A 23920-nucleotide genomic window follows, 5' to 3' on the forward strand; every position below is an offset into this window, starting at 1 on the left:
CCAATTTAGTACTATATTGAAAAGTATACTTTTTAAGAAACAAAAGCAACAAATTACTCTTGTTGACACAGACAGAGGCAAAAATACAGTGTCATACTCCATTCTGACCTAGGTTAAAAGTTCTAGTCCTGTGGGAGAAGATAATTTAGCATTGCTGCACACCTTGTGAGTGTGCTAACACACATATTCACATGCGGCAACATGAACCTCGCAGGTACCATGGCTAATGGGGCAGTCAGAAGGTGACAACAGGTTTTTTTTTTTTTTTTTTGAGACACAGTCTCAGTCTGTTGCCCAGGCTAGAATGCCATGGCATCAGCCTAGCTCACAGCAACTTCAAACTCCTGGGCTCAAGGGATCTTCCTGCCTCAGCCTCCCAGGTAGCTTGGACTACAGGCATGTGCCACCATGCCCGGCTAATTTTTTTTAAGTTGTTTGGCTAATTTTTTTTAAGTTATTTGGCTAATTTTTTCCTATTAATAGTAGAGGTGGGGTCTCGCTCTTGCTCAGGCTGCTCTCGAACTCCTGAGCTCAAGCAATCCTCCCGCCTCGGCTTCCCAGAGGGCTAGGAGAACAGGTATTTTTTAAAAGCTTAGTGTAGTGAGATGTTTATAAGGATTTGTCAATGTTCTTAATGCCAAGATTCTAATAAATTGTTGGCGAGAAGGGGACAAAACAAATTCCACGAAAGCGCATAAAGGGAGGGGAAGTTAGAACCCACAAGCCATACTTTTAAGGCAACCTGATACCCAGTCACCCTGAAATATAACAAAAGTTTTGTTCAGATTTAGAAAGTAGGGTTAAAGATAACTTGTATATTTGAAATTTAAGATGGATTAAAAGTTATAAAAACATACCACAATATTCCCAGCAAGTTAATATGTCAATAATATAATGATAATATGTGCACTGTAAAATAGCTTCTAGTTATTGATTGATAGCTGGCACTGGGCTTAATCCTCTCCATGGAATAATTTATTTGGTATTTGCAATAACTCTAAAAGGTAGGAACTATTGTCATCATTTTACAGAGGCTGAGAGGCGGGAGCAAGAGGGGTATCTGGTTCACAAACCCTTGTAGCCTGGCTGCAACGTCTGAATGATACTACCTACAGTGTGTGCCACAAACACTACTGAAAACTGTAGCAGGAGCTCAAGACACCTTAAAAATTTTTTTTTAACCCAACCAATCATCTGGCCTTCTAGTTTGGTCTGGGAAACAGATCCTCATTCGTATTTTGAACCATTGGATCACAATCCAGTGTACCAGCTGGCTCACCCGGAGCAGCGGGAGCGGAGCTGGGTAACACCGGAGCAGAGTGGCGCTGGCAGTGGGAGCATCTGTTGCCAGGCAACTGCAGCAGCAGCATCGCTCTCCCTGGCAACGCCCCCGCGCCAGCAGAGGGCGGAGGCGGACTGGGTCAGGGACCAGGCGGCGCTGAAAAGTAGACGAGGGAAGGCCCTGGTCACATCAAGGAGAATTTGAAAGGCACAAAGTTTGGGACATAAGGGCAAAAATAAAACACAGTGGGGTTTTTCTCTCTCTTGTTGAAGTTTAAGACATACAGGGTGTCTTAGAAGTCTTAGTGCATTTAAATTTCTTTTATAGTTAGTTTTGTGTATTTTGAATAATGATTTAAAAGGTTGTTTTGGCTGGGCACCATGGCACACGCCTGTAATCCCAGCACTCTGAGAGGCAGAGGCGGGTTATGTGTGTCTGTGTGTGTGAGGAGGGCAGTTGCTTGACCCCAGGAGTGGAGGTTGCAGTGAGCCACTGCACTCCAGCCTGGGCAACAGAACAAGACTCTATCTCCAAAAAATAAAGAAATCAGTCCTCCTGAGTGAGGATGGCAAATGCTGAAAAAAATGTCACCTGTTCTCTGGTTAGCTGCACTCAGGTTCACGACAGTGGGAAGAAGAAAATGTTTCGAATTTTAAGGAGGCTCCCACAGATGTGTAATTAACAACTGGATGAAAAATTCAAGGCAACTGTTTCAATTCACGACAGGCCTAGATCCTGGAGATGCTCATCGGGTTTGAAAAATGACTAGAGTGATGTATAGCACAAAAATAGTGGATATATTGAATTTTAATTTTAAAAAATATATAAAACATTTAATAACTGGTCTTCTGTAGTCTTTATGCTTTAAAGGTTGTTACAGATTAAAACTGCACTAAGACTTTTGGAACATCAAAAATTTCAAAAGAAGAGGAAGAGAATAGTTTATGAAAGGTGAATGAATAGTCCCTGATTCAATGCACTGACAATGCTCTAAGCAGCTGACACCTGTGGGCCAAGGGTGGCAGGCAAACTGGGCAGTGCTGGTGTGGTGGCCGCTGAGTGACCGATGTGCACACAGCCTCAGCTGGGGGTCCCTTCCTCACATTTTAGAGAACCCACTGTTGTTTTATCTCTCTTCTTTCTTTGTCTTGGTGGAAATAACCTGTGGAGATTAGCATTCATTTTTAGCAGCCGAGATCACTCCATGACCTAGTTACAATATACTTGAAAAATATCATGGTAATTTTTTTACATTTTTAACAGAAAAATGGAAACATTTTCCTTTTCTGTATATAACACTCTTTGAGCAAGTATTTAAGAATTCCTTGAAATAATTTTATCTTCTTTTTATCCTTATCCTTACAACCAAAGTAATATTATAACAAGTAGCTTTCTGAAGTGCCATCCATAAAGGATAGTGATGCACTCTTCTTTAACTGACAGCTTTAAAAACCAAAATAACAGCAAATCATTAGTAAAACTATGTTAAATGTCCCTGAATCCACCCCTTGTCCAAAAACCCAGGACTGAAATATTTTTTAAAAAATACTGACCGTGGTATCACAGATAGGAGTTTAATTGCTGTGCTAAAATGTTAAGGGGGAAAGGCCACAAAAATATAGTAACATAAAACAAAACAACAAAAAATCCCACAAAGCATAACAGAAGGAACGTTGCAAACAGAATGGAACCATCAATGTCTCACAATTCAAAAACATCTGTGAAAGCAGCCAGCTGGGTCAGGCTAGGTGACAAGGGCAAGTCTTGGGATTGTTGGCACATTTTAAAAGCAAATGCACACACATCCAAGTTGCACTTAAAACACTTTATACAAACCAGAAATCAAATAAGGCGCCCAATGACGTAGGGGAGGCAACGTCTGCAGTGGAATCAGCTGCCCTCTCTGCGCGTTCTGCTCTGTAACCTCAGACCCCCCAGCAACACTCTGGCCCACAGCACATACTCAAACACATGTTGTTTAATCGGCATGTTCTAATAATGAAGTTTTAAAACTAGTCTAATCAGCTTTAAAGATAGTTCTTTCTTTACTAATTAACAAACATCAGATGAAGTAAAATGTAAAAATTTTGTAAACAAATCTATCCTACATGAACAAGGCTTACATCTTAGGGAATATTTTATGATAAAAAAAGTTTCAGCCCTTAGAGATGGTTCTAGATACCATGAGTTTTCTAGTCCTCAAATAATTATATTCTTTAACATATTTTCTTATAAAGTATGTCAGACCCCACAAAGTCCCTTGATTTGGAGCAAAACACAGAGAAGATGTGCTGTGCACTGTAAAGGCCTCGCGGGTTTCCTGGGAGCAGCGCGTGTGTGGGGGGGACAGGGGCGGCTGGTGGCGTGGATCCCAGCACCAGCACAGATCGGCACTGGCCTTTGGTAGTATCTGCCTGCCTCACAACTGTGGTCACATTTTAAGCAAATCGTGTAACAATATGCCATAAGGAAAGGTGGTTAATAGAATCCAATTTCGTGTCCACACAACATATTCATGTAATTGAACTCATGTTTCTTCCTGCCCACAGGCCACCACCGACAGAAACACATTCCGGAAAGGATACGAAAACTATGACCAATTTCTTATGTTCTTGAGCAGCTGGGAAAACAAGACTAGGCATCCACTCATTCAGAAGCAGCGTGTGACAATGCGTTCGAGCCAAGGGCTGAATGGTGTGGGAGGGACCCTAAGGGCTGTGTGGGGGTGCACTGAATTGGGAAAAGCTTCATCAAGAAAGAGGGACCTGGGGCCGGTGTTGAACAACGTGGGGTTGGAACATGTCACGAGAAGGTGCACATCTCAGGTGAGGAAGAACTGCGGAAGCAAAAAAAGAAAAAAAAAAAAAAAGGAAAAGGAATTGGTACTGTCCCAGAGGAAGGTGGACAAATACCTCCGAGGTAGGTGAACCAGGTGAGCCCCAGGCACACTCACATTCTTGGTAGGCAGCTTTTCTTAAGGGACAGCCCCTCGCACAGAGCATGCAGCGCAGTGTCTGTGGAGCAAGAATGCCAGGGTTCAAATCCCCGTTTCTATGTTAAGCTTAGTGTTCTTCTCTGTGACGGTGAGGGCAGTGGTACTCACCACACAGGGTTGTGGTGAGCGTTCTGTTAATGAACTCATCTTATCACACTGCCTGGCAAGCAGTAAGCTCCCAGTAAGTGGAGAGCAGTAATTATTATTACCATCCAGCACAAATTTAGCAAATACCTATCTATTCTATCCTTCTACATGAGGCGGCACGTAGATGTCCTTGAGGAGCTCCTGATTTTTTCTAGTAGGCAGACACACGAACAAAGAACTATACTATATTCAACAAAGATTCACTGGGGACCTGTCTACACTAAGCTGAGAAAGGTACAAGCTGCTGACCACGAACACGAAGTCAGCAAGATGTGTTAGAAAACTACAAAAAATGCTTGTGAAGGATAAATGGATAAACAAAATGTGGCATGTACATACAATGGGATATTGTTCAGTTTTAAAAAGGAAGGAGTTCTGACACATGCTTCAACATGGATGAACCTGGCCGGGCGCAGTGGCTCACGCCTGTAATCCTAGCACTCTGGGAGGCCGAGGCGGGTGGATCACTCAAGGTCAGGAGTTCGAGACCAGCCTGAGCAAGAGCGAGACCCTGTCTCTACTAAAAATAGAAAGAAATTATCTGGCCAACTAAAAATATATACAGAAAAAAATTAGCCGGGCATGGTGGCACATGCCTGTAGTCCCAGCTACTCGGGAGGCTGAGGCAGGAGGATTGCTTGAGCCCAGGAGTTTGAGGTTGCTGTGAGCTAGGCTGAGGCCATGGCACTCACTTTAGCCCGGGCAACAGAGCGAGACTCTGTCTCAAAAAAAAAAAAAACAAAACAAAACAAACATGGATGAACCTTGAAGATATTATGCTAAATACTGTATAATTCCGCATGTATGGGAAGTAGTCAGATTCACAGAGACAGAAAATAGAATGGTGGTAGCCAGGAGCTTAAGGCAGAGAGGAAAATGTGGAGTTAATGTTTAACAGGTGCAGAGTTTCAGTCTGGGAGGATAAAAAGTTCTGGAGATGGCTGTAATGGTTGCAACATTAACGGCGTGAACTGTACGCTTAAAATGGTTAAAATACTAAATTTTACATTATGTATATTTTACCAAAATAAAAAATGCATATGTAAAATTTTCAACACAACAGTAGTGGGAGAGTCTTCTGAAGACAGTTGAGTGGCTTCAATTTCTTGCTCTGGGATACATTTACTGCAATTATAGTTTCTTACCAGCAGGTGACAACATAGAGCCCAAAGGACAGACGAAAGCTCTAAGTTTTAAAGCAATGCATTTTCCTTCATTCATTCATCATAAAGCACATTTTGAATGCCTACCATTTATCTCATACATTACTGCGCCTTGAGGCTAGGTTATACAAATGAATAGACATTCTTCCTGATCTCAAGTAGTTTAATAGTCTAGTCCAGAGGGACAGCCCTGTACTTAAGTTCTCTGAATGCTGCAGAGATTACAGTGGGTGGGAGCACATGAGGCCGTGTGTGGTCAACTCTAAAAGTGAAGAAAAAATATCATTTCATTCCTAGAGAAATTTATGCCAATCTTTGTAAGTCACCCTTCATCTTAATTTTTAAAAGACAATGTTTTTGAAAAGACACTGAAAGGTTTGGGAGGCCAAGGCAGGAGAATGACTTGAGGCCAGGAGTTCCAGCCTGAGCAAGAGTGAGGCCCCATCTCTACTCAAAATAGAAAAATTAGCTGAGTGTGGTGGCGCACACCTGTAGTCCCAGCTACTCAAGAACCTGAAAGCAGGAGGTTGGCTTGAGCCCAGGAATTTGAGGCTGCAGTGAGCTATGATTACTCCACGGCACTCTAGCCTAGGCAACAGAGCTGTCTCCAAAAAAAAAAAAAAAAAAAAGAAAAGAAAAGAAAAGTGCTTTATTTGTAGCATCTCATTTGAACATCACAAAATGCATACTATTATCCAAAATTTGGTCTGAAGCTTACAGAGGGGCCAGGAAGGGGTAGAGTTCTATCTGGTTTCAAAGCCTGTAGCCTTTCTAGGATGAACTCTTAGGCCCCTTACAGATTGGAAAAACCCCCACCATTCTGTCTTACACTAATTCCAAAAGGAAAAATCAAACAAGCCTACCTCCTTTCCCACTCAGATGGGCAGATTAATCTGCATATAATGACTGATGAATTAATTATCTCTTTGCCCAGTTGCCTTAGCAACTGATTTCTTTCAGAATTTGGTTTAGTTAGAGTTTAAAGCAACAGTATTCCTTATAATAGAATATTGAATTGCATAGGATATTAAATGTAACATAAGCTTGTTATGTTCTCCGTAGGAACTATGTGCCTTTCTCAGAAAATTGGAATGGCTCATCCTAAAACTCTCAGGCCTGTTGACAAAGAACAAGGGGTACAGAGCTTACTATTTGTCCGTATTTGCTTATATTTGTCATTAAGTAGGACCCAGTTGATGGATTTAAACTATAGTAAATTAAAGATTGATATTCAAAAGGGATTCCCTCATTGCAGACAAATCCTAAACAAATTTAGCTGTATTATACGATGGACAAAATGAAGAAATGTGTTGATGTGAATGAGAACCAGGATTTTCAGAGAAGAAGAGGAAACATACAAATATGGAATGAGGGGAGACAAGAAAAAGTGTGAAGAAGGACTGGAATTGCAAGAATTGGTATGAACTCATGACTCCTAAGACACACATGGGCACGTTCATGATTCCCTCCATGTATGTATGTGCACATGTGTATCTGCATGCCTGTGCATGTGTATGTGTACATGCATGCATATGTTTCCTGCTTCTGTCTGCTGAAAATGCCAAGAAGTTAACACTCTCTGGTAGCAGTGAGCATGACCAGTGCCCAGACCTTGGTCTTTTAACACTATTCACTACTAAAAGGAACCAGAGCTTCTCAGAGAAATAGCTGATTGGGGGCGGGGGAGGCCAGGGCAGGGTAGCTATGAGACAAACCTGTGACACTGTTATGCCAGAGAGTGAGCAAGTGCTCAAAAAATGTTGCGGGCACTTCACTAGAACACAAGAGCCAGATGGAAGGGGCTCGCATTCGGCCGAATCTGGGATGCTTTGAGCACCCAGTTAAATGGGTGCTCAAAGTACAATTCTAAACATCTGAAAAACATAGACATGTGCATCCATGCCAACCACAAACAGATAAATAAATAAATGGAGAAGGGAGGACCCCAGCCAACCATGGCTGGGGAGTGTGGAGGGAGAGCTGGAGCAGGGGAGGAGGCACCTACAGCCTTCACAGTGAAGTCGAGGCAGGTGGAACCAGCAGTGGGTGCAAATCCAGGGGAAGGCTTTCGTGATGAGCAGAATAGCTGCGTGGTCTTACAAGTGTCTCCCCACAGACTGCTTATTAGTTGCAAAGCAAAAAAGTAGTAACCACACAGTGGAAAAACTGAACAAGTTGGGTAATCAAAATGCATACCAATGGGGGAGGGGGTGGTCAGGGCAAGTTTCCAGATGTGAGACCCCGAGAAGGACACAACAGAGTCTATGGTCTTTGTAGTCTCCCAGCCAGAAAGGCATATCCTGAATTTAAATCAGGAGGCAACATTAGGAAAACTTAAAACTTAAAAAAGAAAAAGGAGGAGAACCTGTACTCTTCAAAAATGCTAGCGTCATAAAAGAGCTAGGGAGAGTGCAATACCTGACCCTAAACTGGGTCCTGTACTAGAGGGAGAAAATGCTACAAAACACATAATTGGGTCAACTGATAAAACTGGAGTACAGATGACAGATTAAATACACTTATTGTATCGCTGTTCAATTGACTAAAGGTGAGAACTTGTACTGAGGTCACGTAACGGAGCATCCTTAGAAATGCGCACTGACGTCCTTTAGTGGTAAGGGCTGTGATGTCCACAGCCAGCTGTCCCATGATGAAGAAAGGATCGATATCGACATCTCCGCCTGCGTATCTGCAGGAAGCATTTGGGAGAGCACAGGGGGAAATGTCAAAAAGAGCTGAATCTGGACAAAGGGCATCTGGGAATTCTTTGTACTCCTCTTATTCTTGAAGCTTTTTCCTAAGTTTGAAATTATTTCCAAAGAAAAAGTTAAACAATTAAAACAAGCTCAGGAGAGATTCTCTGTTATGCAAGAGGCTCACCGGTCACTGGAAACCAAGGGCCCCTGTGCATCTAGGCTTGCCCGTCCCCGTCCAGTTGACAGCTGACACATTCACGGTATTTCTGTTCATGTGCTTTTGTCACACATCTATTGTGTGAAATAAGGCAACAAGATGCAGGTGGGGCCGGGCGCGGTGGCTCACGCCTGTAATCCTAGCTCTCTGGGAGGCCGAGGTGGGCGGATCGTTTGAGCTCAGGAGTTCGAGACCAGCCTGAGCAAGAGCGAGACCCCATCTCTACTAAAAATAGAAAGAAATTATATGGACAGCTAAAAATATATATAGAAAAAATTAGCCGGGCATGGTGGCGCATGCCTGTAGTCCCAGCTACTCGGGAGGCTGAGGCAGGAGGATCGCTTGAGCCCAGGAGTCTGAGGTTGCTGTGAGCGAGGCTGACACCACAGCACTCACTCTAGCCCGGGCAACAGAGTGAGACTCTGTCTCAAAAAAAAAAAAAAAAAAAGATGCAGGTGGATCCTCCTCAGCCACTGAGATTCTTGGCACTCCTTCAGCTGTGCACTTGTGAATCCCTCAGATCACTTGCCATCCTGCTGGGCAATGCCAAACACCCTCCTTATCCTCAACTGTTCAGTGTGGACTCACACCACACAATTTTCCAATCCTGCCTGGAAGGAGTGTCTCCCCTTCTTCCTCCCTAGGGAATCCCTGGTTCAAGGGAAAGTGTCTAGGTTGGGAGGGGAGGCTGGGGCACGTCCACCTGGGCAGTGAGCTGACGGGGGAAGGTGCCATGCTGGGCTGTGCTCGCAGGAGGCAGGGCCTTCCAAGAGGACATTCTTCCCTGGAATACAGCTTGGAGATACTGCTGCCCACGCAGGTGTGGCCTGGCCAGCTCATACATGTTATAGGCAGACACCACAGAAGCCAAGAGCCAGGGGTCCAGTGGTCCAGGCTGTGCAGGGGCCCAAAGCCTGTCAGAGAGAGACAGAAAGCCGGGAGGAGGCCTCCACATCCTGCATGGAACAGAGGGTCCGGTGTGGGGCTGGTGCAGGCTGTGCTCATGCTGGGAGCAATGACCCACAGGTTGGCTGGCACTGCTAGGCAGAGGAGCCAGAAAAGACCAACCCTGGAAGCTGGGTCTGTGGGAGGTTTCAAACAGGAAATGCAAGGCAGCTCTTTATCTGCTCAGTGATGAGCTACCACTGGGCCCCTCGGCACCCAGTCCACTACCTGGGCATTCTCCCCACCCTGCAGGCCCACCCTCTCTTGCCCAGGAGGCTGGCTCTACAGACAGCTCCCACTGGGCTCCCTGCCCCTGGCTCCCATGGGTGCAGAGGGGATGGCGGGGTGGGGGAACTTGTCCCGGTGCCCCCTGCCAAGCTATGGTCCAGCTGTGGCTCCTGCTGTTGCCAGTCCTGGCATGCATTACCATCCCTTACCGGTCTCGTCTCCCTCACCGTCCCTTTTGTGAAGCAGAAGGACCTTTATAAATAATGCTTTCATCAAGCTCCTTTAACTAACCTGTTCTAAGTGGACCATTTGTCTTCTGCCAGGATTCTCACCCAAACAGCGCCCTTCCTTGGGCTGATGTGACCCTGTGCCAGGTACATGGGGTGGGTGGCAGAGCCATCGGATTTCAGTCCCCACTGCTCAGCCTTGCTCAGCTGAGAAGCTGCACAACTATCTGGCGGCCATGCACGCTGTCAGGTTGTGAGTAGCTGGGATCTGCCTTCAGAAGGAAGACGAACCGTGGCCGCCAAGAGGAGAGGAGGGGCCAGGGGCAGTTAAACCATTGGCAGGGCGCCCCAGGCCCTGCCAAGGTGGCGTGCGTAACAGAAAATCAGAAGTGTGGAAGAGAAAGACATCCAGGGAAACTTGCAGGACCTTGGCGGCTATTAGCCCTGAAGGCTCCGCACGTCCAGGTGGCGCCTCCCACCGCCCCTGCGGCCACGTGGCCCGGCGTTCGTCGCAGCGCTCCTCAGAGCACTGTGCCTGGCGGTGGGACGCAACTCGCCGCTTCCCACGGCAGCAGCTCAGCCGGGAGCCTTTCCCGCCGGCGGGACGCGGGGACAGGCGGGACGCTGGGACACGCCGCACCTGCGAGCGACCGCCGGGCTTCCGGCGCCTGCGCACAGCGGGACATCGCGGGCGCCGGTCCCACCGCCCGCGTCCCCGCGCCACGGCGCCACCCGGTGGCCGTTCGAAGAGAGACCCGGCCGCGGGCACAGCCTGCCGCGTCTCAGCACCATCCACCAACGGTCAGTCCACCGTTCCTTCCCCGCGGGCGGCCCAGCCTCGAATTTCTCCTTTTCTCTGTGTCTGCTATTTCTTACAACTCAGTTACTCACAGCTCAGAAAACTACTCCGTAAATACACAGCCGCGGGCATCCCTTCACCCACTCCTTCCCCTCCGGCTTGTTAGTTGTGCCGGGTTCACCTCCCTGAATGTCCCAGTACCTCTGCTTATGTCATCGCTGTGGCTGTTAAATCACTGTTTTCATCATGAATTACTGGATTCTGCTGATTTAGCATTTAGACTGATAATACAATGTTTCAAAGTGCTATTAGCATTTTGTTGTGAAAATTCCATATGTCCACCCACCCCCATTTGTAAATGCTGGTAGGGTCCACGTTTAGAACCTTGGAATTAAAATTTTTGATATTGCTAACACATAACACAAGTGAAAGGGTAAAGTTGGAGGCAAAACTTGACATTATTCCTTAGTGAACAGATATCCTGTGGGTCAGGACACAGATTAAGAAGAAAGGCACCGGCCGGGCGCGGTGGCTCACACCTGCAATCCTAGCACTCTGGGAGGCCGAGGCAGGTGGATCGCTCGAGGTCAGGAGTTCGAGACCAGCCTGAGCAAGAGCAAGACCCCGTCTCTACTAAAAATAGAAAGAAATTATCTGGCCAACTAAAAATATATGTAGAAAAAATTAGCCGGGCATGGTGGTGCATGCCTGTAGTCCCAGCTACTCGGGAGGCTGAGGCAGGAGAATTGCTTGAGCCCAGGAGTTGGAGGTTGCTGTGAGCTAGGCTGATGCCACGGCACTCTAGTCTGAGCAACAGAGTGAGACTCTGTCTCAAAAAAAAAAAAAAGAAAGAAACGAAGCAGAAGAGCCCCATTGCTGAATGAAAGATGAAACCTCAGAAAGGTCAAAGGGCACCTAAAAACTCTCGGCCCTTGCAGCTCACACCTTGCCCTCGGGGAGCCAGAGCCACTACGCTGTGGCCGGCTTGGACAGAGGGGTTTTCACAAGTAGTGACACTGAGCTCGTGCTAGGGATTCCTGGGACAGGGTGCTCTGTCGGAGGCCAGGAAGGGCGCACAGGCTGGGGCTCCTCCACCCGGGGGGTGCAGGTGATGGCAAGGAAGGCAATGGAGTCTGTCTAGGAGCTTCACATCTGGACCCCAAAAACCCTGTGAGGAAAGTATGACACAGAGAGGTTACAGAGGTGGCCGAGGGAAGAGTGTGGCCAGACTGGAACCCCACGCTGCGGACGCCAAAGCCCATTCTCTCTCTTTGAACTGTGGACTAGCCCTTGTCCACCTCCTGGCTTCATGAGATTAGCCTGTCCTGTGACCTACATTGCATGATCTCTCTATCAACTGATATTTTTACTTAAATTTATTTTAAAAGGCCGGTGGTGGATAGGGAAATGGAAAGATGGCCGATGGGAAGGCCAGGCAGGGCCCAGCTGGGGGGAGGAAGGCCCTCAGAGAGGCGGAGGGGAGGCCCGGGCTGCAGCAGGTGGGGGACCCGGGGCTCCGAGGCCAGGCGCCGGCGCCCGGTGGAGGGACACGCTCCCTCTGCCGAGAAGCTGCCAGAGATGGGGCGCAGAAAGGGACGGAATGTGGGCTCTGGGCTGTGAGGCTGCAGCTTACACAGAAACCTGCACACAAACGCCTCCCACGGCCTTCTTCACGACTGCCGAACCCGGAGGCCGCCAAGACGTCCCCAGGTGAATGCACGAACAAACTGCTCTTCACTGACCAGAAGGAAGGCGCCGTGCAGCCACGGGAAGACACGTTACTACGGGAAAGAAGTCTGCTCAGGCCGCACACCGTATGATCCCAACCTTTGACATTCTGGGAAAGGCAAGTGTGATGTATTATTTTGCCATAAGAAAGTACCACAGACTGGGTGGCTTAAACAACAGAAATTTATTTTCTCACAATCTTGGAAGTTAGAAGTTCGAGACCAAGGTGTCGGCAGCGTGAGTCTCTCCTGAGGCCTCTCTCTTGGCTTGTGGGTGGCGTCTTCTTCCCGCATCTCCATTGGGTCTTCCCTCTGTGCATGTCTGTGTCCTCATCTCCTCTTATAAGGACACCAGTCATACTGGATTAGGGCCACCCTAATCTCATTTACCTTAATTACCCTGTAAAGCCCCAATCTCCAAATAGTCACATCCTGAGGTACTGGGGTTAGGACTTCAGTATGTTACTTTTGGGAGGACACAACTCAGCTCATAAAATTTGAGAGTGTTACTCTGGACCATGTATTTAGTGATCCAAAATGCCGCTAGTTTTGAGTGGGGCCCAGAACAAAAGAAGGCCCCACTCAACAGGTCCAGGCTGCTGTGCAGGATCCCATGGTGCTCGAGGTGTGTTCGGCAGATGGGGGTGAGTTTGGAGCCTTTGCCAGGCCCTGACCGGTGACTCCCAGCCCTGCCATCCTCTGTGCATAACAGCTCTCTATTTGAAGACAGCTCGTGGCCTGCTGCTGGGCTTCAGTTGAAACTGAGCACTTGATCATGGGCCACGATCATGGGCACTTGATCATGAGCACCCAGGTGACCTGAGCTGCTCATCACCATCTGGGCTCTGTCCGACCCACCAACCCATAATGTTGGCACGCACAGCGGCACTCCATCATGAAATGGAAGTGGTACATACAAGGCCCGGCCCGAGCAGGCACAAGTAAGTTATGTGAAAAAGTGGCCCAAATGCCCACGGCCCCCACTCCTGCTCCACTGCCTTCTCTTCCCAGCCTGCGCCTGTGGCCTCGTGGAGTCCCCTGTGATCAGCTGACAGAGCAGAAATCGTGGGCCGCGAGGACAGACGCTGTGCAGGATGTGCGGGCACCCCCTGGAAGTGGATGCCAGCAGCACTGCAGCCCCTCTCTGGGCCAACCCGGAGGACGTGGCGAAGGGACCCTCCCAGTGGGCAGAAGCATGAGAAGATGCATTTCTGCTCCAGGAGCCACGCAGTCGGTGGCACTTTGTCTCGGCAGCCCCGGGAAACAAATCATGCTAACGCAAATTGACAAGAGGCCCATCGGGAAAGGATGCACACTGCAAGGTTCCACCTGTGTGACTTTCCGGAAAAGGCCAAACCATGGAGACAGTAAAAACATCTGTGGTTGCCAGGGCTAGAGGAGGGGGAGGGGCAAACAGAGCACAGAGGAATTCTTAGGGCACTGAAACTATTCTGCGTGAGACCATGATGGTGGCACATGTCCTTACACATTTGTCCAAACCCACAGAATGTATCACCACAAAAGTGAATTCTAATGTACAGCCTTCAGTAAATAATGTTTTAATATTCATTTTCCAGATGTAACAAATGTGCCACACTAACGCAAGATGTTTTTTTTTGTTTGTTTGTTTGAGACAGAGTCTTGCTCTGTTGCCCGGGCTAGAGTGCTGTGGCATCAGCCTAGCTCACAGCAACCTCCAACTCCTGGGCTCAAGTGATCCTCCTGCCTCAGCCTCCTGAGTAGCTGTAGGTGCATGCCACTAGGCCCAGCTAATTTTTTCTATTTTTAGTGGAGATGGGGTCTCACTCTTGCTCGGGCTGGTCTCGAACTCTTGTGCTCAAGTGATCCTCCTGCCTTGGCCTCCCAGAGTGCTGGGATTACAGGCGTGAGCCAATGCATTTGGTCATAACAAGAGATGTTAATAGAGGATGCTATAGGGGAAGGGTATGTGGGAACTCTCTGTACCTTCCCTCAACTTTTCTATAAACCTAAAACTGCCCTAAAAATAAAGTCTATTAATTAAAACAACATCAACAAAAAACAAAAAAGAAACACGGCTGCTCACAGACCAGAGCTTGAAGTCTACGTAGCCAGAGCAATGTCCACAGCAACACAGCAGAACCAAGCCACTGCCCTCCTTCAGGTGCAGACATGCAGCCCTGAGATGTCACAGCCTCTGGACCAGCTGCCAGAACTGCCACAGCTGCTTTCCCTGGACACTGGAGGTGGTCAGCTGGGGTCCTCAAAGTGCCTGCTTCTTGGTGCGCTGGTTTCTGGGGTGGGGCAGGTGAGTCCACTGTGGTGGGGGCAGGGGGGGGTCTGCTCCCAGCCGAGCTGCAGCTGCACTGATGGCCGGGAAGCACCTGTCTGGGCTTTTCAGCTTCCCAGTGAGAAGAGGCTCTGCCTTATAAGAGGAACAGCTTATAAAAGCATATATGCTGGGGACTTACCAAAAACACAGGGTGAGGGGCAGATGCAGGAGGCCAAAACTAATGACGATTCTTCTGTCAGAGGGTGGTAAGACCAACTCTGCACACAGCAGCAGGCTGGATTCCACGGCACGCTACTCACAGTGTTGTCGGAAACAGGAGTGTGAGCACCACCTGGGAACGTGGCAGAGATGCAAGTTCTTGGGCCTCACCTCGGGCCTCCGAATCAGACACTGAGGGAGTAGCCCAGAAATCTGCACAAGAGCCCTGTGGTTCTGATGTGCGGCGAAGTTTGAGAAGCACTGCTGTAAGACTTTTCCTAACCATGACCCAAAATTCAAAAAGAGAAACAAAAATAGACAGAAAGAAACAAAGAAAAAAGAATAGCAAAAGAGATGCTTTTTCACTTCTGTAATGAGAAGGACAGAAAGTGTGACCAGAAGCAGGGTGAAATGCCAGGCACAAGACGGGCGTGGCCAGAGGGCTCCTGGGCCCCAGAGGTGTCTCCATCCTCGTCCCTGAGCCTGCAGGTATGTCAGGCCCCATGTCAAAGGGGAATTACGGTTGCAGGTGGAACAAAGGCTACAAATCAACTGACCTTAAGAAACGGAGGCTATCCTGGATTATTCTGGTGGGCCCAAGGTCATCACGAGCGTCCTTAAAAGTGGGAGAGGGAACAGAAGAGGCGGAACCGGAGACACGGCAGCGTGAGGACCTGCCCAGTGCTACTAGCGTTGAAGACGAGGAAGGGACCACCAGCCAAAGAACGTGGGTGGTCTCCAGACACTGGAAAAGGCGAGGAAACAGGGTCTCTCCCGGAGTCTCCAGGAAGGAACACGGCCCTGCGGACCCCTCTGTCCCAGCTCGGTGAGACTCTGCCAGGACCGCTAACCTACAGAAGTGCAGGATAGCACATTCCTGCCGTTTCCAGCCCCTAAACTGGTCGCAGTTTGTTGCAGCAGCAACAGGAAACTAATACATCAGGCTCTCAGCTCTTGTCCACTCTCCCCAAGAGTGTATGCAGCCCCTTCCAAAGAGCAGTGTCTCCTCATCCCAAGCCAAACCCACTTCTCACGCTCAGAAGAGAAGGGAATTCTTTTTGCGTACAAAAGGGTACAAGCTGAGTGGGGAGAGGCACCCCACTTCCATTAGCGTTCACTGCTGTGCGTGCTCCTGACCAGGAGTGACTCCCAGGGCCCACGGACAGAGGACAGGGGAGTGGGACCTCCAAGAACACTCAGGCATCCCTGCAGGTGCTGGGCTTCCTGCAGAGGACACCTACTTTTGGGGACATTGATGTAAAGGGCTGGAGCACTTTGGGATATCTGGATTATACCACCTGTGTGTGACGGACCACTGAGTCATGCCTTCACGCATTTGATAAATATTTGAGTATCTACTGTTATTAACTAATACATGGTAATAAGTGGGGATAGTTATTGCTCTTGATAAACATGATCTTCTGGAATAAGTGTGCATATGTTTGAGGTTATCTGTGGAGTCTGGACCACAGATTAGCAAACCATGGCCTGTAGGCTAAATCTGGCCCACTGTCTGTTTTTATATGAAATAAGAATAATTTTTACATTTTTAGATGGTTGGAAAAAACCAAAAAAGAATATTTCATGACGTGTGAAGTATTCAAATTTTAGTGCTTATAAAGTTTTCCTGAAAACAGAAAACATTAATTCATGGGTTCTCTCTGGCTGCTTTCCTGTTGTGCATACTATGACATTTTATTTTTTGTCACCAGTACATACACACTCTGTCAAAACAAGAAACAAGCGGACTTAGAATGCCACATCTGTATGGCACAGTGACATGTGCATCATTTGTTATCCAATTAGACGGCAAAGCATCGCCGTATGGTGCAACGACATATACCTCTGCTGAAAGAACACATGTCACCGTTAACAGGCCTAGCGCTGTCACAAGATTCCCAGCTCACAGAAAAGCAGTGGTCAGGAAAAATAGAAAACTTAAAATGGAATGTCTCATCACAGCAGAATTTTCTATACCAAAGTAAGCTTCTGACTGGCTCATTTGATAGCCAAGCAAGAAAAACCATTTGCTGGTGGAAGGTTAATTAAATCATGTTTGGGTGCAGCAGCTGAAGAAATGTATCCAGAGAAAACAAACTGTTAGCTTTTTGGCGAAAAGAGTTGAGAACATTGGGAACAACATTAATAGTCAATTCAAAACCAAGGTGAGTGATTTTGAGTGGCTTTTCTTGGCTTGTGATGTTAACATTTGGTTCATGTAAACCTCAGGGCATTTGTACCTGTCTCTCCATATCATATCAGTTGTTAATGTCACTGTCAGTTATTAATTGTCAGTGCTAAGTTCAGAGTGCCTGAAGAATTAGCCTCTATGAACAGTCTCTGTGGAACAACTATGGTGAGGATATTTTCAAAGACATTAAGAAAACATTAATTCAGTAAACCTGAAGTAGAATCCACTAAAATGAGTTACCACTGATGATGGAAAAAATATATGTGGAACAGAAAAAGGCTGAGTTGGACAAATTTACAAAGCTTGTGAAAATGTAAGATATTTGAATCCCATAGTTATTTATTGTGTTATTCACCAGCAAGTATTCTGCAGAAAATATGTGAATTTGTCATGAACTATTTTATTGAACCACTAACATCAGCAATTAACTTTATTTACTTTTGTGGGCATTGTCTCATCCGTTCCATTGACGTGGGGCAAAAACAGAAGCTGAGTCTCCTGACTTACCGTACATCAGTTCTCTAGTTTAGTAGTGGTAAAGTTTTATTGTGAGTTTTTGAGCTCAGGGCTAAGATAGAAATTTTTCTAGACGAGAAGAACCTTTGACATTCTCTATTATTGAATATTGAATTGCTTTGGGAATTAGCTTTTGTTTAAGACTTGTTTCTTAAGTAATTCAACCTAAAATTTTAAGGCAAAACTGCACTTATATGTAAATCTTATACTGCAATAAAGTCATTTAGGTGACACCAATGTTGTCTGAATCATAAGTAATGTTAAGCTGCTTTATATACTTCCTGTGCTGTCAAGAGTGAAAACAGGAAGTGAGATTTCCATTTCCACACAAATTTTCAGCAGAAATATTTTTCAACCTCAAATGACAATTCCAGGGGAATTTTTCAGACCTTGACATAAATGCATTGGAAATTTCTGAATTCTGAAATCCATTTAACTGCAATTGAGGAGCTTCCACTTCACCTTCAGTTGGCAGTGATTACTTTGCCATGTAATGGAATGCTAAAAGGCAGATATCAAGAAAAGAATCAAGTAGAATTTATAAATCACTCTAAGTGAACATACTCAATTAAGATCATATGCTTGTGGATTGATATCCATATTTGGCAGTACCTATCTGAGTGAAAAGACATTTGCAAAGACGAAATACATAACATCTCATTACAAGTCAGTATTAACAAATGAACATTTGCTATCAATTTTCATGATAGGGAACACTTATTCTGAACCCCAACTAAGTGAAATGTTATCCCTCCCAAAAAACGTAGATCAACTAACTTCTCATTAGATCTATCTTCCAAAAAACTGTACTTGATTATTTTTGTTATATTTTGTATTTTGGATTTCATTAATAAAAAATTGGTGGAAATTTGTTTTCTCCCTTGCTACCTACATAATATCCTTGATTTTACCTCTTGGCCTATAAAACCTATTCACTCTACAGAAACGGTTTGCCAACTCCTGATCCAGACGCACCTTGCTAGTCAAAGTACAGTTCCCAGTCCAGCACGATCAGCATCATGTGGTGCCGCTACGAACACAAACTGAGCCCCACCTCAGCCCTACTGAATCAGAATCTGTGTTTGCATTTTATCAAAATCGCCAGGGATTAACATGTACATTAAAGATTGAGAGGCTCTGCTTTAGAACACTTGCAAAACACAGTGAGTAAATACAGTGTGGTGGTCTGACTGCAAAACCTCCCAATGACCTCTTTCGCCTGCGCTCTGTGGCTGCACACACATGCCACTGCACGGTGCCAGCATGGCTCGGGGCTGCCCATGGCAGCCTGCCTCCCTCCTTCCAGGGCGAGGTGTCAGCCACCTAGACTGGCGAGGAACAGCAGGTGTGCTGGATTTGTCTTCAAAAGCTACAACCCAACTATGCATCCAGGGCTCAGGCATTAATACCAACAGATTGTGTGATTTTAAGATAAGGGAAATCCACATTTTCATGGATTTCTTTTTCCATGTGTATTAGGCAGACTCAGCTGTTTGGCTGCCCGGCAGTCTCAGTTCCCATCGGCTCTCCATGGTGGTCCTAACCCATTTCTTTGGGTAAAATGCCAGTGTCATCAAAGGTAGAAACAGAGGCTTTGGATTTTATCCACCTAAACTCAGACTGGAACACAGCAATACTAGGTGCCCTTTATGAGGATGTGACTCTCTGCTAACCCTGCCTGTGTTTTGCGACACATCTTTGTGGCTCTCAGTCTTCTTTGAAGTATGTAAAGAAGATACATTAAAAACAAAAATCCAGATCAGACACCTCCACTCCTTCAACCCTCAGCAGCCAAGTGACTGGTGTCTCAGTTTAAATTGTGAGGATGCATTTTTTTTCTTAGTAATTATACAATTCAGACAGGACAGCCTCACATATTTAGTTATGTTTTGTTCTGAGGATATAAAGTACACACAGGAGGTGCTCAATAAATTTGAGCTCCACCCCTTCCCCCAAAATAGCAACAATCCTTGACCCATCCCCGTCTCTCCCACATGAGGGCTGTCCAGAAAGGAACAAGCCATTGTTAATGTTACAACAGTTATGTGGCTGGATACTTTCCGGGCAGCCTGTGTATATCCAATTCATCAGCAAATTGTTAATTTGTCTTCAAAGTCTATCTAGAAACTGACCACTTCTCATCATTCCGTCACTACCACTACTCCCTGCCTCCACTGGCTATTCGGATTATTACAAATAGCCAGAGTAAGATCCAAGGTCCTTTTAATGTCTTACTTGTTCCTACCTGGTTGGCCACTGGCTCGTGGCTTAATCCTTAAACATATTTGGTTCATGCAAACCCCAGGGCATTTGCAGCTCTCTCTCCATATCCAAAAATGCTTTACTCCAGATTTACCTGGTCCTGTCTTTCATCTCCTTCAGGCCTTGGCTCAAGTGTCCACCTTCTCAACAAAACCTTCCTGACCATTTTATTTAAAGTTGCAGCCCCCTCAGCATCCCTGTGCTCATTAGCTATCCTTGAACTGACGGCAATGAAGGTGCACGGCAGAGGTGCCTAGTGGGCAGGTCCCTGGGAAGAGAAGTATTTATTTATTTTATTTTAATTTATTTCTTTTTGAGACAGAGTCTCACTCTGTTGCCTGGGTAGAGTGCAGTGGCACGATCATAGCTCACAGCAACCTCAAACTCCTGGGTTTAAGCGATCCTCCTACCTCAGCCTCTTGAGTAGCTGGGACTGCCATGTCTGGCTAATTTTTTTTTTTTTTTTTCATAGAGATGGGGTCTTGCTCTGTTGCTCAGGCTGGTCTCGATTTCCTGGCCTCAGGTGATCCTCCCTCGACCTCCTGAAGTGCTAGGATTACAGGCGTGAGCCACTGCGCCAGCCCGAGAAGTACTGATAGGAAGGGTAGGAGAAATCCCAGCCTCACTGATTATTGTGATGCTGTTTAGTTGCTGGCACTGCAGGTGCCCCTTAAAAATCCCACCACTCTGGAGCTGTTCCGTTTTCTCAAACCCGAGCCCTGTCCCCTGTTAAAATGCAAGTGTTGCTAGGAGAGAGAACATATTAGGCCTCGTCCTTCCTACCTGCTTGTGAACCGGGCGGTGACAGGAAAAGGGGGCCAGAGGAATGCAGTCACCAGACCGTGTTCTGGTCATGAGGTCTCACTTTGCTGAGTTTTCATAACAATTTTTCTGGCAAATATTCTCATCTTCATTTTATAATCCAGGAAAGGGAACTCAGAGGTGCGAAATAACCTGCCAGAGGAGGGAGAGCCAGAATTCACAGCAGGTCCTGGCCCTACAGCCTGCTCTTCTACAGTATAGCAGGGGTTCTCTGCTTGTTGCAAAATGATTTTCTCCATGAATATATGCTGAGAGACTGAATATACCAATAGAAGCAGACAATGACCAGACTGTGTATGAACACAGAACTCTGACCCACAACTGCAGCAAGCGGCCGAGGAGGCCAGCCCCCCACCCAGCGTCCAGCACAGGAAGTGAAGTGACTTTCCGCAGCACCCACTCCAGGGGGCCAGAGTAACCTTTGTGACAACTGGCCCCAAAGGGCCAGGACTGGACTCATAACTGTCAGCTTGCCTAATTTTTGGTCCCACCTCCGAATCAGGACCAACTGGAGAAAGCCAAGCGCGCTCCCAGAACCAACCACGCAGGGTGTGCCCGCTCCGCCGGCCAGCCAGCAGCTCCCCACACCGACGGCCTCCACCCGGGGCTCGGCTGAAGACTTTCCTTTTTCTCCACTAGAAAGCTTTCCCACTCCTTTGCCTGCCTTTGCATCTGCCCAACGCAAGTGACGGAATAGCAAGTTCTGAATAAACAGCCTTTGCTTGCTTTCCTCTGGGTGGTCTTCATATATTTCCTTACTGCGCCCAACAGAAGTCACTGCATGTTGTGTTCGTATGGCTGTGGACATGCTTTTGGTCGACAAAATTGTTTTTAGTTAGCAGGAGGGAATTAAATATATCAAAGTTTTAGTGTTTTGAAGATAGCACAGTGTTCCCTATGGAGTTCCACGGTGTCCGTGGGCTGGGAACATCGGAGATTGGTTGCTCCAGCTGATCTGGGATGGGGTCCTTCCCTCTCTTTTTTTTCTCATCTCTCTCACTCCTGGCCTAGCTGAAAGTGAAGGGATGGAAAAAAGATATTACGTGCAATGGTAACCAAAAGAGAGAAGGGGAGGCTATACTTCTATCAGATAAAATAGAAACTTTAAGTCTAAAATGGTCATGAAAGACAAAGACATTATAAAACGATAATTTTTATAATGGATCAATTCATCAAGAAGATTTAACAATTGTAAATACAACAAAGCGCCCATAGGAAGGGAGAAATAGGCAGCAATACAATAGTAGGGTACTTCAATACTCCACTTTCCATAATGGGCAGGACATACAGACAGAAAATTAATAAGGAAGCAATGGATTTGAAATATACCACAGACCAAATGGGTCTAACAGACATACAGAAGATTCCATTCAAGAGCAGCAGACAAATTCTTCTCAAGTGCACACAGAACGTTCTCCAGGACATATTATATGTTAAGTCACAAGACAAGTCTTAACTAATTTAAGAAGATTAAAATCATACCAAGTATCTTGTCAGACCAGTGGAATAAAATTAGAAATCAACAGCAGAAGGAAAATTCACCAATATGCAAAAATTAAACAACACACTCCTGAACAACCAATGAGTCAAAAAGGAAATCAAAAGGAAATTAGAAAATATCTTGAGACAATGAGATGAAAACACAACATACCAAAACACATGGGATGCTGTAAAAGCAATACTAAGAGAGAAGTTTACAGCAACAAATGCCTAGATTTAAAAAAGAAGAAGAAAGATCTCAAATCAATAATCAGACTTTATACCTGAAGGAACTAGAAAAAGAAGAAGCCTAAATTTAGTAGAAGGAAACCAAAATTTAGCAGAAGGAAGCCCAAATTTATTAGGTTGGTGCAAAAGTAACTGCAGTTTCAGACAGTGAATTTTAAATTATTATAACTAGGCTGAAACACATCTTTATTAATCAAAATAGGAACCATTATAATCAACACATTTTTGCCAACAAGAAATAAGTTTGTTTATTCCTATAGTGTAAAAATCCATGCTTCAGGATTCAACGAACTCTTCAAAACCATTTTCTGCATCCTGCTGTTTTGTAGAAGTGTTTTCCCTGCAAAAAGTTGCCAAGATGCTTGAAGAAGTGGTAGTCGGTTGGGGAGAGGTCAGGTGAATATGGCAGATGAGGCAAAACTTTGTAGCCCAATTCCTTCAACTTTTGAAGTGTTAGTTATTTGACCTGCAGTTGGGTGTTGCCGTGGAGAGGAATTGGGCACTCTCTGTTGACCAATGCAGACTGCAGGCGTTGCAGTTTTCAGTGCATCTCATTGATTTGCTGAGCAAACTTCTCAGATGTAACAGTTTTGCTGGGATTCAGACAGGCAGCAGACCACCAAACAGTGATCATGACCTTTTTTTGGTGCAAATTTGGCTTCAGGAAATGTTTTGGAGCTGCTTCTTGGTCCAACCACTGGGCTGGTCATGGCTTGTTGTTGTATAAAATCCACTTTTCGTCACATATAACAATCCGATCGAGAAATGGTTTGTTGTTGTCACGTACAAGAAGAGAAGATGACACTTCAAAACGATGATGTTTTGATTTTTGGTCAGCCCATAAGGCACCCACTTATCAAGCTTTTTTACCTTTCCAATTTGCTTCAAATGCTGAACCACTATAGAATGGTCGACCTTGAGTTCTTCGGCAGTTGTAAGAGGATCAGCTTCGATGATTGCTCTCAACTGGCCGGCCACTGCGCTCCTCATCTTCAAGGCTCTGGTCTCCTTTGCAAAACTTGAACCACCACTGCACTGTACGTGTGTTAGCAGTTCCTGGGCCAAATGCGTTGTTGATGTTGTGAGTTGTCTCCACTGCTTTACGACCCATTTTGAGCTAGAATAAGAAAATCGCTCAAATTTACTTTTTGTCTAACATCATTTCCATGGTCTAAAATAAATATAAAATAAACAGCAAGTAATAAGTCACTAGCAAAAAAACATAAAGTGAGAAATGTGCATTAAGATGATGTATAACATAACCACATTTATTTAAGAATGTATTCCAATATCAAAGGGCAAATATCAACACTGCTAAAACCTACAATTACTTTTGCACCAACCTATAGTAAAAAGAAGGAAATAATAAAGAATAGAGTAGAAATAAACAAAATGGACAGTAGAAAAACAACAGAAAAAATTATTATTTTTTTTTTTTTTTGAGACAGAGTCTCACTCTGTTGCCCAGGCTAGAGTGAGTGCCGTGGCATCAGCCTAGCTCACAG

General features: G+C 45.8%; 1 protein-coding gene across 1 annotated transcript in view; it reads right to left on the minus strand.

Moving 5' to 3' along the window:
* The window catches only part of GNAL (G protein subunit alpha L), a 148546-nt gene that overhangs the window by 100123 nt on the left and 24503 nt on the right, over positions 1 to 23920 (minus strand). The window lies entirely within an intron of this gene.

This window comes from Eulemur rufifrons, chromosome 5, assembly GCF_041146395.1.
Source record: "Eulemur rufifrons isolate Redbay chromosome 5, OSU_ERuf_1, whole genome shotgun sequence".
NCBI classification, from domain to species: domain Eukaryota; kingdom Metazoa; phylum Chordata; class Mammalia; order Primates; family Lemuridae; genus Eulemur; species Eulemur rufifrons.